Raw genomic sequence first — 22015 nt, forward strand, 5'->3', positions numbered from 1 at the left:
TCCTTTGCTCAGTTGTATCCTGACATTCTTTCTCCATCCTTTTCTTTTTTAAAAACCAAAACCTACCTCTTTATATTTAATGTGACTTCCTTGTAGACAGCATGTACTTGGGACCTGCTTTTCTAACCAGTCTAATAATATTTGTCTTTTAATTCATAAGCAGAGACCATTTACCATGCCTGTTCGGGGCTTCCACTACTTCATTTACTTCAGGAGCATTAATCATGGGTTGGACTGTAATTTGCACAGGACAAAAAATAATGCATTCACCAATAGGGACGTGTAACCTGGAAATAACATTAGTTTCTTCAGGAAAATCGATGCTCCTGTGGACTCCACCTTGACGTACAGTAATCTCATGTTCAGGGACCTGTGAACTTCATGCAAATTCTATTTAATTATCCCAAACTTCTTTTTCAGGTCCTGGAGCTAGGAGTGCATTCACACATCCAGGCACTAAACACCCTTTCACCATGTTTTGGAAAGAGGAATATTGAACAGGCATTTGCATGAGAGGAAACTCGAATCAACACCTGAAAAGATGCCCAACTGTCCTGGTCATCTGGGACGTTCAAATGATATTCAATACCTGTCCACACTTACTACCGTGTTTCCCCGAAAATAAGACCTAGCCAGACAATCAGCTCTAATACATCTTTTGGATCAATAATTAATATAACACCTAGTCTTATGTTAAATAAGACCCGGTCTATAGTAAAATAAGACCGGGTCATATTAATTTTTGCTCCAAAAGACGCATTAGAGCTGATTGACCGACTAGTTCTTATTTTCGGGGAAACGTGGTAGATTAGCAAACATGAAAAGTCAAACAGTACATGTAAGAGAAGAATTTAGAGAAATGGGAACTACCTGATTTGGAGAATAACTGGGCACATCTAGTGAAATCCTCTTATGTATACATAACATAGGCTACTGGCATCACCATTTAATCAGTTCAACTGGTATAGAAACCTCCTTTACATCCTGTACTTTTCTCCATCTATGATAGAACTATCTTACTACGTATTTCCCCTACATACGTTGAGGACCGTATCAGAAAGAATTATGATCTTTGCCTAAATATCAAACATAATTTATAAAACTCAAGAGGAGAAGGAAAGCCTTTGATTTTTACCTTTTATTTTTTTCTTTCTTCATGTTCCAAGATTCCTTCTTTCATTGTCTTTCTTTTTAGAGAACTTCCTTTAGCCAGTGTTTTAGCATAGGTCTGCTGCTGACAAATTCTCAGGTTTCTTTCATATGAAAATGTCTTCATTTTCTATTCATTCCTGAAGGATAATTTTGCTTGATACAGAATTCTGGATTGACATTTTTTCCCCCTCAGTTCTTGGAAAATGTTTAGCCCTATCCTATCGCATTTAATGGCTTCTTATCAGATACCTGCTGTCATCTGATTTTTTTCCCACCTACAGGTAAGTGGTTATTGACTCAGGCTGCTTTTAAGATTTTCTCTTTGTCTTTAATACCAGGAGTTTCTCTATGATGTGTCATGACATGAATTGCTTTGAGGGTATCTTGGTGTTTCCTCACCTTCTTGAATCTATAAGCTGATGACTGTTATTATTCCTTCTAGTGCTTTTTCAGCCCTGATATCTTGCTCCTCTTATACAGGACTCCAATGAGACGAGTGTTAAACACTTTGTACTAGTTCCACAAGTCCCAGAGACTCTTCATATTTTCCAGTCTATTTTCTATGTGTTATTATTCCTTGGGAAATTTCTATTCTTCTTCTTCAAATGCAGTGATTCTCCCTCCGTCACCCCCATCTTCTCTATTCTGCTATCGAGCCCAATCCATTGATTTAAAAAAATATTTTGGTTATTTTACTTTTCACTTCTAAAATTTCTATTTGATGCTTCTTATCTCTTTTATTTCCTTATTGAGAGTTTCTATTTCTTACTGAGAGTTTTCACTTTTGTTTGTTTCAAGTGTTTGTAATTGCTAGTTTGAAGTATTTTTATGATGGTATCTTTAAAATCCCTGTCAGATACACCCAACATCTATGACATCCCAGTACTGATATCTGCTGGTTATCTTTTCTCATTCAAGTTGAGATTTTCCATGTTTGTGGTATAATGAATGGTTTTCTATTGAAATCTGAACTTGGGGTAGTATGTTATGAGACTCTGGAGCTCATTTGAAGCTGTTATTTTACCTGGCTTTTCCTGACACCACCCTAGGAGGTGAAAGGGTACACACCTTGGAACTTTCAGGTTTTGATGAAAGTCCCATTTCCCCACTCAGCCTTTCTAACCCCTGGGTGAGGCTCCTTGGTACTGCTGGGCATGGGGAGGAGTGCAGACCGCCGCTGGGTCTTTCCTGGTATCGTGACACAGAGAGATAGGGGGTTCCTGGTTACTACCCCCACATGGGCTCCACTGATACTTCGGTGTGGTTTTCCACTGTTTGATACTTTCCTGTACCTCTTGGATACTCCGTTCTGTTTTTCCACTTTCTTTTATCTTACTGTTTCAGTTTGGTTAATTTTCAATGACTTATCTTCAGTTTCATAATTCTTTCTGTGACTTGCGCGTCTACTGGTGATCTCTGTCTGACACTTCCTACAACTGTGTCACAGCTGAGTCAGGCTCTGATGGCTGCTTTCTCCCCAGGTTGTCTTCTTGACATTTGATATATCTCATAATCTTTTGTTGAAAGTTGGATAAGTTGCATAGCACAAAAAATACTTTAGATTTATTTATTTATTTATGTTTTTAATGTCTAGAGATGAGCAAGCCTTTCCTTCTGTTAGGCCTTTAGATTGTGGGATCATGTTAATCTTATCAGGTTTGGGGTGGTTTCGGTACTGGTTAATGTCCGAGGGTTCATCTCAATATCTTATTACCGCTTGACTTTAGTTCATCCCTCTGCACTGCTCTGCAGAGACAATGTGTGTCTTGCAGGTCTCCCTGCTGTATTTGACTGTAATTTTATTAGTGTGGGGTTGAGGGGGTGGGAGTCACCTATTCCCTGAGTTTCTGATTGATCATCGATCTTAGGCAGCCACTGTGAATTAGGCATCAGGGAAGTGGCCTGCTCAAGTGTCCTTGCCCTTCCTCAGATATAAATCTGGACGTAGCATGGATCCCTGTCTCTCTCACAGGAGTAGGGTCTTCTTTTGCTTCCACCCCGCCCAATTTCCTATCAGCAACCACTAGTTTTATAAGGTTAATTCCTATGTTTTGTTCATAACTATACAGGACCTAGTACATAGTAGTTGTCCAAATACTATTTGTTGACTCAATAGTGTATCTTAGTTACCACAATATATACAGTGATAAAATATGTGCCACAAAATTCACTTTTTTTCTTTTGGTGTTATTTTTCAGGGTCTTGATTTTTTCCACCATACAGGTTGACAAAAGCTATTCTCAGTACTTTAAACTATAATCTTTTTTTTCTGAATTATCAATTTTTTATGAGACTTTTTTTGATGGTCTTTCCTTTTTAATCTACCAATGTGAGAAGTATATAATCATCAAAAATGTTAGTGCCCCCATTATCAATGGTTATAAAATTACTTAGTTAACCAAGGGTAAAAAAAAAAAAATTGTAACATATACATATTTCTTCTGGTAAGAGCAAATTATATAGCCTTGAAATAGAATTTCATTACTTTTCAGCAAATCTTACATCATGTAAACATCCGTCAGGCTTGGCTATTTTCCTTATTGAATTTGAGAATGAGAAATTTAGGTTCCTTTTAAGCTGTCAGAAAGAGAGAGTTTCATAAAATATACTAGCAAATGAGAAATATTTAGCATATTTATTGCTATGGTAATCATAAACTGACTGTATTTCAATAGTAAACAGAGATGCAATATTAGTAGTAAATCTTTAAAGAGCACTTATTTCTTTATTTTTCAAGTACTTTGGATATCACTTATTGCCTACGGGAAGAATATAACTAGGAATTTATTTTTAGATGAAATAAATCAAAATATAAAGAACAAGAACTTCTATAAATTAGAAGTAGCATAAATATTCATGATTTTTATCTTACATAATTCTTCGTTTAAAGATATTTGTCCATACCTCGTCAGTAACACAGCTGATATTTATGTTTCAGTGCCTAACGGGGAAATGACATGCTTAGAGAATTACCTATTCTTATATTCTTTAAAATTATGTATGTACGTGTATTCCAATTGTCTCATTTACTTTTATTTTTTTCTCCCTAGTCTTCCCACATGTGTGCAGTGTACCTTTGGGAATATTCGACTTGTTTTTACCTCAGTTTCCTCATCTGTAAAATGGCGATATCACAGTTACCAGGATTGTTGACAGAATTAGATGATTTCACCTTTGTTAATAACATAGAAGAGCCTCTAGCACAGAAGCCATTCATAATGTACTGATATTATTATTTTCCAAACGCAATATGCCTTGTCATTCTTTTTTGAATAAAATTGTCTAACCTGAAACACTTTAGTAAGTTAAATACAGCGCGTGTGGAATCTGTAATAATTTTAGTAGGTACTTAGGGTAATGCTTGTATCCTGGATGATAGGTGCAGTGTTGAAAAATGTTTTGCTGTGAATATGACTCTCCAAATTTGACTCAAGGGATAAATAAATTAAAGGTGATTTTATTGTGAGATATCTATCTATCATCTATCTATCTATCTATCTATCTATCTATCTATCTATCTATCTATCATGTTTCCCCAAAAACAAGCCTGGGTCTTATATTAATTTTTGTTCCAAAAGACGCATTAGAACTGATTATCCGACTAGGTCTTATTTTCGGGGAAACACAGGGTGTGTGTGTGTGTGTGTGTGTGTGTGTGTATATACATATATATGTATATATATATGATACATATGATATATATATATATACAATATATATGATATATATCATATATCATATATATTATACATATATGTAGAATATATGTGTAGAATATATATATATACACACATACACACACATATATATATGTATATATATATATGTGTACATATATATATATATATATGACTCTGAAAACAAATATTTGGTTAACTCAACGTAGCAGTGTTCAAGAAAAACACGGTGAAATCTGGAATACAAAAACATTTCTTTCAGGGAGAATACTGTCTTTAGGAATAATAATAACTAATTGAAAAACCTTTTATCAAAATTTATTCTTAATGAGCTTTTAATCAAACTCGTTTTGATTAGCTCCAATTTTTCATACTTAATTCTATTACTGGTCTGTAGAGCTGAAAGTGTGCCTGCAAAAATATTTTCCAAACCATTTTTCCATCTTACTGTTGTTTTATGGGCTTGGTTATCACTCATTGTTACTTTATAGATTTATGTGCAGTTCTACTTCCTTACAATCTCCCTCTTTCACACATTCATCCATGTGGTCTCCCCAGTCTCCAGCAATTATCTAATGAAGTTACATTCACATATACAAAAAATACTTCTATAAAAAAAGTGAAATTTTACTGCTCCCATTATTAAAATATATGTGTATCCACTGTAAAACTGTTTTTCCTTTCACTCTCCTTCTATCTTTCTCCCCTTTTTCTGTCCCCTTCAACATAGCACTGAAAGTGTGCTTGCAACATGTTGTCTCCTGCAAATGTACCTGATAAAAATAAATGTGCAGAGCCCCAGGCCAAGGTGTTACAACATGCATGTAAAGCATGTCTTCAGTCACAAGGTTATAGTCAGTAGAAGTGTTAGAATAATACTTAGGAAGGTATCTCTTTTCTTTAAAAAAAAAAAACAAAAAATCCCAACACTCAATTTTGGAACTGCATCCTGAATTCTTTTCTTCAAAGATGATGTTGGAATCTGGGGCCTGGACTATTGATCCTTGCTTCCTGTTTCCAAGTGAGCTCCTTTGATCACAGAAGCAGGAGGAAGTTATCTGATGGGTATTTTTGGCAACAGGAAGCAGGCATGTGTGTCCCTGCCTCTGTCCTCTGATCTGCAGGCAGGACACACCCCACCTTCTGAGCTCCCAGTTGGGCTCCTGGAGCAGCGTGTCTACACACTTCTCTGAGTGCACTGGACACCTGTGCTTCTGCGTGTCCACCAATTTTACGAATTCCATTACTGCCTTGCAAGTAAACCAGGTTCTCTAACATTTTGATTTCTGTCTGTTCAAATCCGTCTATCTCAACGGGCTCTGAACCGTTGGGAAAAGCTTTGTTATTTCTTAGGGCCCTTAAAATCCCAGTACAGAGTTGATATAATAGATGCTCAGTAAATATTTTTGAACAAATTAATAGCTTTTTAGTAAATTGACCTTTGATTTCAGAAAGATGCATGAAAAAAATTAGATATTAATGACATAATACATATTACTATAAGTTTAACTGAATGTTCATGATGAAGATTTTAGGGATTCTTTAATGATTCTATTCAAATTTAATTAAAAAGTAATGACATGGTGAGGTTTTGCTCTACTTTTTTAAAGCAATTATCTTTCTTCTTTGTGTAGTTTTCTTAGCTCTTTGAACAAAAATGTTTTCTCTTTGTTTCAAGGTTACAGTTAACTTTTAAAGATCTACAGTAGTAAAGGAAAGGAATATGTATTTGCCATTTCATATAGTACATTTATGAATTCATTCCTCATGGGACGCTTTCATTTAGAAAGGATTACATATACAGGCAGCAGATTTCTAATGTTCTTTCAGTGAGATCTGGGTAGGAGGTGGTCTAGTGGTAAAACCTTCACATCCCTGCATCTCCTTCCTGATTTGCATTTTGCTGCAGTGAGCATGGAGTCCTTAATCCTTAAATAGCCAGGCCAGATACATAATGGAATGTTGCAGTAATTTAAGGATTGCATTTTATTTAGTCCCTTGTTTGATCAGCAGAGCTCTTCTAGTGTTTTTATATAATAGCCATGTAATTGAAAACAAACCTATTATTTGAGGCCATGTCTAATTCTGCATACAAAGCAAACTAGAAGGTAAGGTGAAATACAATCCAGGGCAATACATAAATGGTTACGCAGCCACAAAATAGTAAATCGCTTTTGTTTTCTTCACTATGATCATGATATTGTAGGATGTAGTTGTCTGGGGTTAACCCACACTACTCCCAAGGCTGACATATTTGTTCAACAGTGTGTCTGCTTTAGATCTAAGCAGAGAATAATGTACTAAGCTAAGCAACAAAAGGCATGGTATCTGATATCAATCTGGGATGCTTAAAGCTGATTTTGGCTACCCTATTTAATATACAGTGTCTTTAAACATTTATTTACTATTTTTTAACAACATTAAATTGCTAGCTTTCACAAATATATAATGATTCTTTCAGCCCTTTTATTTTTGCCTAAATAGCATATTTTCTTTCCCAAAGAATATTGTTTCAGAAAGAAGACTTCAAAATTATGGCAAAGGTGCTTATTGTTTGGAACTAGATTTTTAAACGCTGACTAATTTTTTTCCTAACACAAAATAGTCACAGGTTTGCTTTCACTATTGTGCAAAATCCAGAAACATTGAACCCATTGCATTTTTAACTGCTTTAGCCTCAAATCTGTGCAACTGTCGAGCCACTCTCTATACAAATTATATAAAAAAATATTCAAGCTGATATAAAGCAACTAACTATGAATCCTTGGTGATTTTATAAGCAGTTATGTTGGCAGTTTGATTTATATTTAGACATTTTATTAGTGAGGTTTCAAATAAAATTCAACTACTGAACACTTATTTTTTTTAAGAAAAATATTACAGGCCAGCTGTTGGATACCATGTTTTTTTTGGGGAGGGGGACTTTCTCATTTATTTTATCCACAGAAGAAAAAGTGATTCTTTTTGCATATGGTTATTTATATACAGAAAAACCCTTAAACATGCAACAGCTGATTTTCTTGAATGCTTTTTAACCTTGATATTTCATAATTTCTCCATATAATCATGAGATTATACTTCAAATACTAAAACTATAAGTAGACTCTCAGTGAAGAGAAAAGAGAGGTAGAATATGATGCAAGGATAGAGAAAAAAACTCTATGATTTGTGAGAGAAACCATATGACATCTTTACATAAGTGTCTCTTTCCCCCAATCATTATTAAAAGTAAAATTTATTTAAAAAATAACATTTAGCTAGGACTTTTTTAATGCTTGGGAAAATATAAGTCTATCAAAATTATGTCCTTCAATCCTATACTATGTTGAAAATGTTATGAGAAATTTAAGGAACTGTAAAACAACACATACCTCAAGGGACAATTAGTGGAGAATTTAAAACATGTCAACATGATTACATTGCAAGAAGCAACGCCTAAAGTCAAATGGGCAGTATAGGTACCTACCTTAGTCACCAATGTCAACTCCATCTACGCTTACATATACTATGAAATTAAATTTTCAGGATTGACTATTCTAGAAATTTTGCAAGCCTCTTCCTTCTTATGGCTAAAATTTCTAACCACTCTTTTCTCCTGAGCATCCCATAGGTCAAGGGAAAGCAGTTCAATTATTAAACAGTTATTCTTTTTGTCTTAAGAAAACAATAATGAGATTATAGAGCAGTTCATCGTACATGTGAAATCTAACCAAATATTTAAGGAAGGAAGCTGGTTCCTATTGTGCAGTCACAATCATGTTTGAGAATTCTTTGTGAATTAATTTTACCTACAGCCTTTTTTATCATAGATATAGCCAAACTGTTTCTCGTCGTTAGAGGAGTGTCATTTTGGATATTTATTGTATTGACAGAACACTAATGAATGATAAGTTAAGGCTGAATTTGAGGTCCCTGTCCAAGTTGAAGTGTGTGCTGTGAGGATATTTTCTAACTTTGACCCTCTTTCCTATGTCCCATCATTTTTACTTAATATGGTTTCATAATCAGTTGCCTCAAGAATTTGCACTCTTGTCCTGGGTCATTTTACAAGAAATTTCTTTCATATGATCATTCTCTCACCTGTTATGTGCAGAGGAAAAGCACATCCCTTCTCCTAAAATGGTTCTTCTTCTTATTTTTTTTTTTTTAATTTCCCTAAATGATATTGGTAGACCCGTCCCATTGGACCTCAGTCTCTTCAGACCTCTTCACAATCAATAATTTTCCTCTCTCTGGGACATTTCACCTTTATTTGTACATATAGCGATAACTAGTTTCACATTCACAGGATTCAATAGAAATCCAGACACCTTTCAGAGAAGTTTTCTCTGAAGAGACATTACCAGTAGAAAATTCCTTATTCTCAGTAAGAGGACATTATGTCTTCGTTGCTAAATGATATCAAAATTTAAAAAGTATAAAATATTTTGTCTTAGGTTTGGTTTGGGTTTCAAGTAATTGATATTTAGACTCCTATTTGTACATAATCTATACAAAAACAACTGTTCAACGAATGAGATTCAAAATTACACTAAAAATCTAATACACTTTCACAAATATTAAGTGTCAATATTAAAAAATTAGCTAAGTATGTCAAGCATAGTGAAAACAGCTCTTAACGGTCTTTTATACCAAAAATGATGTGAATTCATATGGAAAATTTGGAAAATATCACAAACATTAAAAGAAACATTTTATAAAATAATTAAATTCCGCAAAATCGTTTTTAATGGATACATTACGATTTGTACAGAGTAATGTATTTAACTGAAGCTCAGTAAGTGATATTTAGGTTGTTTTTAGCACATACCTTATTTCTTTTGCAGTCACTAGTTCAAAATTGGGCTCAGTTTCATTATATTTGTGTTGCCAACATTGTCTCAAAAAAAATAGTATCAATTTACTTTCACTAGCAATGAACAACTAACTTATAAATCATATGACTCTTTAGACGTATTTCTGGGTTTTTGCCTTCTTTGAACTCATCTGTTTGTCTCTTTCTGCCATAACACCACCTGGTCTTAGTATTGTAACTTTGCTATATTTTAATTCACAAAGCAAGGACTGCAGTATGTATCTTTTTCAAATTTTCTTAGCTCTGTTATCACACTCATATTAGTAGATAATTTTCCAAATTATTGTTCTGTTTTCCTAAAGAAAAATCCCTTGATATGGATGACATTAAATTTATGAGGTTGGCACTACATATCATTGGTAATTGGTTACACTAGCCACATCTTTTTCACCCCGTTAGAAAGTTTTTTTGTTTTGTTCATACACTTCCTATGAATTTCCTATTCAGTTTATTCGTAGATATTTTATACCTTTTTTGGCTAACATTAATTGGATCTCCTTTTTATTATAGTTCCTTTCAGCTCATTCTGATCTATAAGAAATGCTATGTTTTATATTTACTTATTTTGTAACATTTAACCAGATTGAGACCTAATATGTTTTCATATTTTCCATTTATAATCTTGGGGTGAGATTATTAATACACTTACACAAAGAATGCTGACTTTTATCCTCATATTTTTAATATTTGTGACTTTTAAACATTCTAAAATGTTGACTTAGCCAAAATTTAAATAGCAACACTAAAAAATAGGGTTGCAAACAAGCATCCTAGGCTTTTTCCTGATCTTATAGGCATGGTGTAATATTTTAACAAATATGATAATGAAGATGATGATGTTGACGGTTGATTGATTCTGGAGACTTATATGAGTCTATGAATATCCTGCTCATTCTAATTTACTGAATTTTTATGTTTTAGACTAAGTTTTTAAATTTTAATCAAATATGTTTTGGGCTTATATTAAGAAGACTCGTTTTTTTCCCTTACATTTAGTATTTTACAGGAAGGATTATTATAAAGAACTCCCAAATTCTAATGAAAATTGTAATTTAGAATTGATCAATTTATACTTAATTTGCTTTCATACACAGTTGAAAAGTTTATTTTCATTTCAAATATTTGTTGACTAGCTTAGAAAATGCATTTTGTCATTACATTAACAGCCAAATGTACTCTGGATATAGGAGCATGTATATCACTATATACACTAACCTCTAAATGTACTTGATTACTTTGTGAAAAGGAGAGTTATGCTTCGATTTCATATAAATTAGTGAATCAGTACAATATGGCTTTCTTTAGATTCTGTTATGATTGGCTTCCGGCCTTGGAAACTTATTGGTTTGGGTGAAAACACAGGTGCAGTTAAACTCTGAAATTATGTAACATTCAACATGGGCTTTGAAAGGGTCTTTTCGTTTGTTTATCTAGTGAAAGCACATGTCTTACAGTCTGTCAGTCTTTGTTTTGTCAAGCTCAGCATAAATGGAAATAGTGGAAGCTGTCACCTCGCAGGTACCGACACGTACAAACCTGAGCTGTTAAGTCCCTCACTACGTACAGAAACCCCTGAATTAGTCTACTTTCAGAAGCATAATTGGAGTTAACAATGCAAGCCTTGTCGGACAATGAAGCACACGATGTGACACCAACACCATTACATGTTTAGCAAATAGTTGCTGGTACTAATATTCCTGTTAGTAACTCCTTCTTCAGTTACATTATTCTCACCTCTTCTCTGGAGAGGCCTGAGTACCCCATTGCCTACTGAACTCCCAGGAAGATGGTAACTTTTTCGGATGGTTAAAAAAATCTACTTGCAACTTATTTAATATGACATCAGGCTAACAAACAGTTACTAGTATCTTGTTTCCATATTTTCTAGAGAAATAAATACGCTGTTTCCAACAGAAAATAAAATATGCTGAACAGTGAAACAAATATAAAAGCTAAATTTTAAACTATATTATAAAAGTAATTATTAGTAGCTATAATCCCAGATTAAATTAGCGTATATCAGAAAACTGGAGATGAAAGATTGGGGCATAAAAATGGGCTAAGTCTTTAGATGTTAAAATATGTTGATTTGTGCTTAAAATTGGTAATTATACTCATGTATCAGTGTTTATATTTCAAACTAAGAAGGAGGTTTTTGTATACAAAGGGAATAATCATAAACATAATTGTTTAAAATAAAATCTAAATATAAAATAATTTTCTAGAAATAAATCTCAAAAATTGAAAATTAAATCTCAAATATTTTCAGTCAGAATTATATAGGCCATAATGCAGGAGAATTTAACAACAAATATTTATACAATAAAGTCCATGAAGTAGACATTCATATCATCCTCCTAAATATGTAACTGTATCAAAAAAGAAAATTATTCATCAAATAATTATTCTGAAAGAGATTAAAGTTAGCATTTTTTTTATAATGGCCAAAATCTAGAAATAATAAAAATTTTCATCGGCAATAATAATATTGTTAAATTAGTTGTGTTATTTCTAGGATGAAAAACTATATACCGTGTTTCCCCCCAAATAAGACCTAACCCGAAAATAAGCCCTAGCATGATTTTTCAGGATAACATCCCCTGAACATAAGCCCTAATGCGTCTTTTGGAGCAAAAATTAATACAAGATCCAGTCTTATTTTCAGGGAAACACAGTAGGAATAAAAAAGAACCAAAGCAAAGCACTGAAGAATGTGGATGCACTTCACAGATATCATGTAGAATGAAAGAAACAGATATAAAAGAATATAGTCCATGTGGTTTCATTTAGAGAAATTTACAAACAGGCCTAATTGACCTGCCATGACAGGAGGCAAACCAGTGTTTAATATGGTGAAGAGAAGGGACACAAGTGGCTTCTGCCATGTTGGCGACATTTTATATCTTGATCTGGTTGGTGGGTTCATAGGCATATCCACTTTTTAAAAATTTATTTTTTAAACAGTATAATTAGTATATTTTATGCTATATTTTATAAATAATTTAAAACTGTGTAGAATATGGTCAAAATGCTATGCAGTAGTGGTAATCGTACAATGAATTAGACATGTAGGTTGATATATTTCTGAAGAAAAAAATCATAGCAATATGTGTTGACTTAAGAGTATTGTAATTATTTCTGTGTTAGGTGCCAGATTCATGGCCATGAAAGAAACGCACCAGATCTTTGGCCTCATGGGGTGTTGAATTAATTATTAAGGGACCAATACAGAGATTTCTGAGGTTATATCATAACTTGTTCCTGCTACTAAGGAGACGAGAAATGTACATTTAAAATGGAGCTCTATATTGAGTAGACTCTAGAATCAGTTAGAAAAAAAGTGGGGCAATCAGAAAACAACTTTTCACACAGAAGGAGATTCTTTTGAGGATGAGAAACAAAACCTGTGAGCTAGAGATAATGTGGTGTGAGATATCACATGTACCTTGATAAGATTGCATAGCCTATTCTAAAAAAAATTCCATGCAGAATTTTCTCAGGTTACAATATATGACTCAATTGCTGTAGTCCAATAGTCTCAAAAATGTTATCTTCATTCATCCTTAACAATGTAAAGAAAACAAAGTCCAATATATGAATATTTTTATTCATGATGTATTAGAATTAATAGTTTGTGTATTAGAGTTAATAGATACATATGTCTGTGTGTGTGTGTGTGTGTGTGTGCACACACATAAAGATAGATATATCTTTAAGGAGTACACACACGTATGCCAGGACATATCTAAACACATTAAAATGCGATATTTTTTTCCTCCAACTATAACCGGGCTCACTCATTTTGCGTGCATATCTCTCTTTTAAGACAACAGATATATCTAATTCTCTTTTCCAACAATAAAAATGTAGTTTTCATTTTCTAGTACATTTTAAAATGTTTATTTTTTAAAAGAACTAGGCATTGTATTTTAATTTTATATGAATAACACTGGTAATTAGGTTCCATTTTTTGTTACAAAGCCAGTTTGTTTTTAATCATTGTAGTTTAGTGATTAGAATATGTTATTTTTCCTTCTAGACTATAATCTCCTTCCATAAGAAATGAACAGTTTTTTGGGAGTAATAACTGATGAAAAATATTTTTTAAATGACTAAGAATCTAGGGAAATATTACAGCAACAATTTAATAACAGATTTCTGAATTTTATAAAGTAATGTATAATACATGTCTATTTTCTTTCACAATTGTACATAACTATCCTGTAGATAGAAATTTTTAAATGTATTCACTTTTTTTCTAGTTAGCATCACAAACCACAAACATTTTCACCTAAAATACAGTTTTTAAAGTAAGTACTTTTGTCATCTGATTATATACCTATATTATTCAGTTTCCATTCTTAGTAAATTTTTTATTCTATAATTGGAAGTATTCATTAATTTGAGAGGTATCCTAAGGGGTGACTAAGTAATTTTTAAGTATAATTTATATAATTTGGATGAATATATGAACTCTTTCAGATATTTAGTAAATTTTAGACATTAAATAAATCATTCTTTCACTCCCATAATCTTTCTCTGCATGCCAAAGTGAAGTGGACATTTGGCAAGTGACCAGTTAATTTGATCAATGCAGATGACAAACAATATTATGCAGGAAAAATGTCACTTGGCAGCTTAAGTCAAGTCTTAATGGACCAAATGGTTTGATGCAACTGCAGGGCTAGTTCAGTCACCTTGTATGAACTGACCCTGTAAAATCCACAGAAAAGGGAGCAATTGGACATATGAACTCAAGCAAATCTTTTCAACTTTAATTATTTGCAAGTGTGTGATCAGGTGGATTGGATCCGTCTCAACCACATATGCAACCATATGCGTATTTTTTTTCTGACCTACATATGCCAACAACATACCGTGTTTCCCCGAAAATAAGACCTAACCAGAAAATAAGCCCTAGCATGATTTTTTCAGGATAACATCCCCTGAACATAAGCCCTAATGCATCTTTTGGAGCAAAAATTAATATAAGATCTGGTCTTATTTTGGGGAAACATGGTAATAACAGAGTCTTCTACTATCATGATTTGAAATGAAAAGTCTAAAAACTTTTATTTATGGAGGTATCAGCTAAACTACTCATTACACAGTGTTTGAGTAACATTTATTATTGATGACATTTATTATTGATGAATAACTCAGAGAAAACTATTTCACTGAATTTTATTTTAAGCTGAAGATGAACTTTATCTCATATTAGCAGGTTGAAGTAAATTTAATAACATGTTAGATAATTAGTCATCTGAATTTTAGAAGGTATGAAGCTGATCTTTGCAGTTATTTACTGGGTAATGATTATAGCTGTATGTTTTAAGGAATGAAAAAATTATTCTGGGGAATAACATCAAAATAACAAAATAAATTCCAGTGCTACTGATTTTATAGCTGTTTCAAGAAAAAATTTCCATAGAAAGGAATTTAGAAGGAAATTGCCTTCTTGTTTAACAGAATTGCATTTAACGTTGACTTACTCTTGTATTTGTAAATGCATTTGTGCCCTTGGCAAAAATACGCCATTTTTATGACGGAAGGAACTTTTTCTTGTCATTGCGGTAGACGATTAGACAGTATTGTTGTGTGTAACATCTGGGCTTATGCAGACCGAAATAACCAGTAATATATCTTATTTAAAAATTATGGACAGAATTTCATTAAAATTATGGAATAAATATGTTCAATCCACAATGAATGATCAAGATCGAATCTATTAATATTATATCTACATTGACAAAATATTTTAAGAGAACACATGTTTAAGAGAGGCCAAGTAAACAAGGCAGATAAAGCAGTTTTAATCACTTCTTTCTTCTTGGTCGGGCTCTTGTTCCTCTCATGGCCATTTCTGGACTCCTACACACTATGCTTACTGAGTATTCCTTTTTACTTACTTGGCAATCAATATTTAATCCTTGGAAATCCGTATTGTACCTTATTCCATTCTTCTGAAAGGATTCTTTCACAATTCACTAATGAATGCTTATTTGTCAGAGACAAACTCCATTGTTTGGTTTTTATATTTCTCTACATTTCTGGATTATTGGCAATTACTGACTCCCTTGGAAAGATATACATCTTTGGACAAAAATATGTTGAATTTCTTGCTCTCCTGTAATACTTTAAAAATGAAGATTAACATATAAAAAGTAAAATTAAAAATCACCTCAATTCTAAATTGATAGAAAAAAAACACCAACTGTCTACACTTGGACTGCTTGATTAATCCAACAAGTTGCACCTGGGAAGGAAAGCAGTTATATTTTCTTCATCTGACTGCCTGAAAGAAGTTCTATCCTTCCTTCAAACTTAAAATCTAGGTCTGCATTATTACCAGATGTTAACGTAAGGTCTATTTATGAGTGCCCAAGAAGTCCAGTCCACTGATAATCAAAGTTTCAGTCTCTCATCCGGGTCAAAGCTCCTGCATATGTTGAGTTTGGCCATAGGCAAGAAAGCCTGTAGTGGGAGTGGCAGTGTCTGTGTCTCTCGTTCCCACTTCGCTCTCACACGCCTCCCCCCACCCCACCACTAGGCTGCCTCTAGGTTTTTCAGGGCTGGAGTACATGGCTGGAAAAGAGGAAAGAAAGGAAAAGTCCTAGGCTCTGGCATGGATGTTCAGACCTTGGGAGCTTCAGGGGCTGTTAGATGCTCCAAGGCCGTGTCTGCCGTTGGGATCCTCTCCCCGTTACCCACTGACCACCCCACTGCCTTCTTCTACAGCCCCTTTCACATGGGGTCCTTGGCATCTTCACCCCCAGCCAACTGGTCCTTCAGATGGGGTATTTTTTTTCTCCTTAATGGTGAAGTTCAGCCCCTCTCTGCAGGGCCCACTCATGACTCATCCCAATGACTCCTGCTTATTGGAACAAATTCTGAACATGCAGGCAGTTACCAGTGAGGACCTCCCTGCCCTGTGGCAGCAGGGTGCTTTGACTTTTTCCGGTGTGAGTGAGGCACCCATCTGTCCCACAATACAGCTGACACATGTTATGGTTTCTCTGAACCCCCTTGATTTGGCTTCCCGTGGGGCAGGTAACCTCCCCCTCTTTCCCAAGGAAGAGAAACAGGGCCAAAGGGCTCAGGTATCACGCCTGTTGTCTCAAAAGGCTCAGGAAACAGGCCATTCACCCATTATACACCCCCCAGGTGGGGCAGGGTCTAAGGCCCAGGACCAGATTTCTCCGTATCCCCACCCTTTTATTTTTCTTTCTAGTTATTTTATGTGTTTGTTTTAGGATGAGAGGAAGCTAAAAGTCCTTTGTTTACAGTGTTGATGCCTTAGGTAAAACTGGACAAGAGGAACAACCCTATTTCTTGTATATCTTGTTACTGTGTGTACACATACATACTTGAAATCATTATGCACATAAAATTGTGCAATTTTATTCCTCATTATATTAGCCTCATTATTTTTGTGTCATAAAAATTTTTCCCATATAATTTAAATGCATATAATGTTATACTGAAAGGACTAATTATAATGTATTCAATGAGGGCCTGATTATATAGATTATTTTCAATACTTATTATTATTAGAAGAAGTAACAGTGAATATTTTTGAACCTAAATATACTTTCATATATACCTTGGTATTTTCCTGGAATAATTATGATGATTATAGGATAGATTTTAAGAACTGGTGATACATTTTGGTAAATTATCCTCTCTCCCAAAAAAGTTACGAAAATTTACCTTTTCCTTCAGCAGTGTATGAGACTGTCATTTTTACCATTTCTATATGAATATTCTTATTCATTTAAAAAAATTCTTTGGGTTGTTGTGTTCCCTTTTCCGTGAGTTTTCTTTCTTTGTATATCTTGATCTTAACCTCTGGATTATTTCCTAATTTAATTTTTGTGAACACTTACTATCGTTTTATTTCTATTTGCCTTTCTGACTGCTTCCTTATTCTCTCCTTTATTGGTCTTTCTGCTCTTTCACTTACATAAGTGAAAGTAGAAATTGTTTGGATATTTGGTCTGTAAACTCAGCACACAAGTCTATTCATTTCATTTAAATTATTTATTTCCTAGAACTATGCGCAAAAGCAATAGCCTTATCCATCAGGAGAGTTTGCTGTGGGCAGAACCACTGTCACATAAAAGGTCTGCTAGGGAGGACTCAGGAAGTTCTGATTTATCAAATGAAATTAAGCAATTTCAACAAAAAAGCATTTCCTCTGAACATTTGTAGCTTTGCAATTACAGAGCGCTAAGTGTGGGTAGGGGAGGCTGGGAACTTTAGTTATAGAGTGCTGCTCGGCTAAGTGGGCATGGCTTTAAGAAACACTGTGTAGGAGTAATACATTCCCCGCTGAGAATGAGTCAGTGAGCTCTCTTTCAAGTCCCCATGGGGGCCTGTAAAATAGAAAAGAACTTGTGATTCCATCTACAATTTTAGTGACTAACCATTAAGGGTTTAACTTAATATTTTTATGTTCTTTAGAGAGAGAGAAGGCTGTATGAATACTAAATTATATTTGAAACTTAGAGTTACGGTTTAGCTACAGGGTTAATAGCCATATTTGCAATTCTTTAGAAATCTTTAAATATTACGCAGTCAGGACATGTGTTATAAGAGATGAAATGGTTTGCCTACTGTTGTAGAACTTTGTTACTTGTAGATTTAATTAGTGATTAATGCCTGCTATGAAAACATTAGTTTTATTTAGTCGATCTCATCAGACTAATTTACATCTGTGCATGAGATACATATGAGGTATACTCACTAAGTACATACATAAACACATATATAAATATGAGGTAAACACATATATAAGCTTGCCGATTAGTCCCTGTAATTTTTCTCTTTAATATTTCCAGGTACATTTGAATGCCAGTCTAGAGTTAGAAGACCTTGATCATTTTTCCTTTTACTTTCCTCTTGATTCAGTTCTCTGAAATAACCAATAGTCACTACGTATCAACATCTGAATAATCCATACAAGAGCTTGAAAAAGAAGTCCAGGCCTCCCATGGCGACCCCTTTATATAGAACAGGGTCCGGAATACTTGCATTATGCTCATTCATTGTTGCATTCGTACAGATAATGAGTATCAGCCACTGTCCTTCTACCAATCCAAATAAGATCTGTATTGACAGTGAGTTCAGGGAGAAGGTCAGAGTCACCTCTTAGGCTCAGAAGCCTTGTGGCTGGACTCTGCAGGTCCGTTCCTGCTTCTTCTACTTCTTCTCACTTGGGCCTGGGGACTGCCGTGAGTGTCTTTCTTCACATTTGAGGGACGTTGCCAACCTGCTGTCCAGTGTCCGTGCCCACTTACCTCCTGCAGTGTGCTGCCACACTGCTTCTTAGGTTTTAAATAGATGTTCTTGATGGCTGTGTATTCTCTGAAATACTTTATATAGGAGCCAGATTATAGATTCCTCTAAGGTTTGGGAAAACTTATCTCAAATGTTTTCTGAGCCTTTTTTGTTCAACTTTTTAATGATCATTCATTCTATTTTTCTAATTTTTCTCAGTTCAGTTTTTGATAAAGTATATTAAAAAAACTCCATTTCTTTTGTCTTTGTATATGTTGCCATAATATATTTCTTAGGGTTCTTAAATCATTTATAAATTATCTACTCTATCTCCATCCATTCCTGGTATTACTAATTTGTTCTTCCTGTCATTTTTCAAATCAATCTTCTTAGACTTTTACCTATTTTTATATGTAATTTTAAAAGGAACATATTTTCTCTTCATTTCTTTATTTTTGTTAATTCTTTTTGTTTTACTTTCAGTTTTTAAAAATCTGTTTAACTGTCCCAAGTTGCATGATTTGTAATTTAATTCATTTATTTTCAATCATCATTTTATTTACTAAATGTATCTAATACTATAAATTGGCCTCTAAGCATTGGTCTAGCTGAATCTTGCATAGTTTACGAGGTGTCATCGTAAAATACAGTGAATGTTTAAATTAAAAAAAATTATTACAGTAAAAGACACGTTGCCATTAATCCCTCAAAATACTACCCCTCGCTTAAACACACTTATCCCATTGTTCTTGCCACTTGCTGAAGCAGTTTTGGAAGTCTTGTGGTGTCTTTAGTTGTACTGTCATGGCTGCCTCGATGTCCTGAATCAATTCAAAACGTTTACCTTTCACGGTCATTTTAACTTTGGGGAAGAGCCAGAAGTCACACGGTGCCAGATACAGTGACTAGGTGGGTGAGGACACACCGTGATGTTTTTATTTGACAGAAAGTGCTGTACCAGAAGCGATGTGTGACACGGAGTGTTGTCATGATGGAGGATGAAGTAGAGGCGCTCACAAAAGAGGACTTCCAGAACTGCTTCAGAAAGTGGCAAGAATGATGGGATAAGTGTGTTCAAAGTGAGGGGGAATATTTTGAGGGAGATTAATGGCAATGTGTCTTTTACTGTAATATATTATTTTAATTTAAACATTCACCGTATTTTTTTATCACACCTCATATACATATACATGAATACACACACACACACACACACACACACACACACACACTGTTTGAATTTAGCTGTTCTTTTGGCAGAGATGGGTACATGAAGAACCTATTTCCTCTTATTCCTGGGCACATATGTGTGTGGCTTTCCTAGTCACCCTTCACTTATTGGTGACCATATGTGTAAGTTGTGGCCAAAAGAATGTGGGTGAAAGTGATGGCTGCACTTCAGTGCTGGTCATTGTGGACTTGTGAAGTGAAGTAATATTCTAGTGTACGTGTCAAGTAGACAATGGATATGCAAGTCTGGACTTCAGTATCTGTCTTTTAATTCTTTATCATAGTTGGAGTCTTTTCGTAATTCTTTGCTGTATTCCATATAATCTAATTCTGATCTGTTGGTTAGTTCATTAGTTTCCTCCTCAATAATGTCTAACCTATTTAATCCATCCATTGACTTTTTAATTTCTAGAACTGCATTTGGCTTTTCAAGAAGTTCTACTTGGTTCTTTTCCAAATCTGCTTTCTGTTGTCTCAGTGTATTGTTATTTTCTTATAATTTATATTCCTTTAATCTTTTAATGATATGACTGTTTTATAGCATTTTCAGATTTCTGTAGCTCAAATTCTTGGGATGCTACTTTTCCTATTGTGTTTGTTTATTCCCCTTCACATTGAATCATTACTTGTTATGGTTTGAAACTTTGTTTTTGAGCTAGTTTTGCCCTTAGATTGATTTTTCTGTGGGCCCATGAACACCGGGCTCTTGAGTCATTTGGAGTTTGTTTGTTCCATGTATTCCAAAGGTTTCACTTGGCAATTAGGTTGCGTTTGCAACTTGGTGGTTACTTTAGCTCCTCTATAGCAGGGCTTGCCCAAGTCTTTGAGTTGTGATTTTTTTCTTTTTTATGAGAGTAATTTGTTTATACTCTGTCATGGGAAGAAGCAAGCTTGCTTTTTCACTTGGGTGTAATATCACATCTACTGAACTAACATGAACATTAAAACATATGTACTACATGTTAGGGCTTATATCTTTGTCCTATTTCTTACTTTCTCGGGCTGTAATGATATTTGTATGCATTTGTAGCAAAAAGCATTGTTTAAGTTTTCCATATCATTGGAATTATTAGTGCAATAAATCTTGTTACATTTATAATGTCTATTAGACATCCAAATGTAGATATCAAGTAGATAGTTGGGTATGCAAGTCTAGACCTCAGTATTCAATTGAATTGTGGTGTGTGTGTGTGTGTGTGTGTGTGTGTGTGTGTGTGTGATCATAATCCTTATAAAATAGAGAACACTGTTGAGAGTTCAAGTGGGGTAGAGATATGGTAGGTGAGTGAAGTGTTTGTCTTTCTAGAGGTCATTAGTGACCTTGAGAAAGAAGACTAGTTTTCTGGAATCACATGAATAAGTACTAATGAATAGAATTAAAGAAATGATTGAGGATGGAGACGTGGATAAAACAACTACAGAAAATTCTGTCAGAAAGTTTTACTTTGAAGGGGACTGGAGATATGCTATATCTTGAATTGGTCATAGAATCAAAAAGGTTTCTGTTTGTTTTTTTGTTTGTTTTTCTTTCTTTCTTTTTGATGCAAAGTTCTTGACTAAGTTTTACGATTAGTTAATATCTAAGTCTTTTCAAATCTTTCATGTTTGTCTTATGTTACCTTCAAATGTGCCCCTATCACACAATTCTTGCACTGACTAAACTCTGTTCCTATTAGTTGTTCAGTTGCCTACATCTAAAACTTCATCTATGAGAGTAGAAACAGTGACTGTTTAGTTCACACTAACCACCAGCATCTTGCAGCGTATCAGAATGCTGCACAAGGGCAAATGTGGTTTTTAAAATCACTTTAACAGGTAGATT

General features: G+C 34.2%; 1 protein-coding gene across 2 annotated transcripts in view; it reads left to right on the plus strand.

The window, feature by feature from the left end:
* CCDC102B (coiled-coil domain containing 102B) overlaps window positions 1–22015 on the plus strand; it is a 202167-nt gene that overhangs the window by 123613 nt on the left and 56539 nt on the right. The gene's annotated exons all lie outside the window — the stretch shown is intronic.

This window comes from Rhinolophus ferrumequinum, chromosome 19 (genome assembly GCF_004115265.2).
Source record: "Rhinolophus ferrumequinum isolate MPI-CBG mRhiFer1 chromosome 19, mRhiFer1_v1.p, whole genome shotgun sequence".
In the NCBI taxonomy this organism is placed as follows: domain Eukaryota; kingdom Metazoa; phylum Chordata; class Mammalia; order Chiroptera; family Rhinolophidae; genus Rhinolophus; species Rhinolophus ferrumequinum.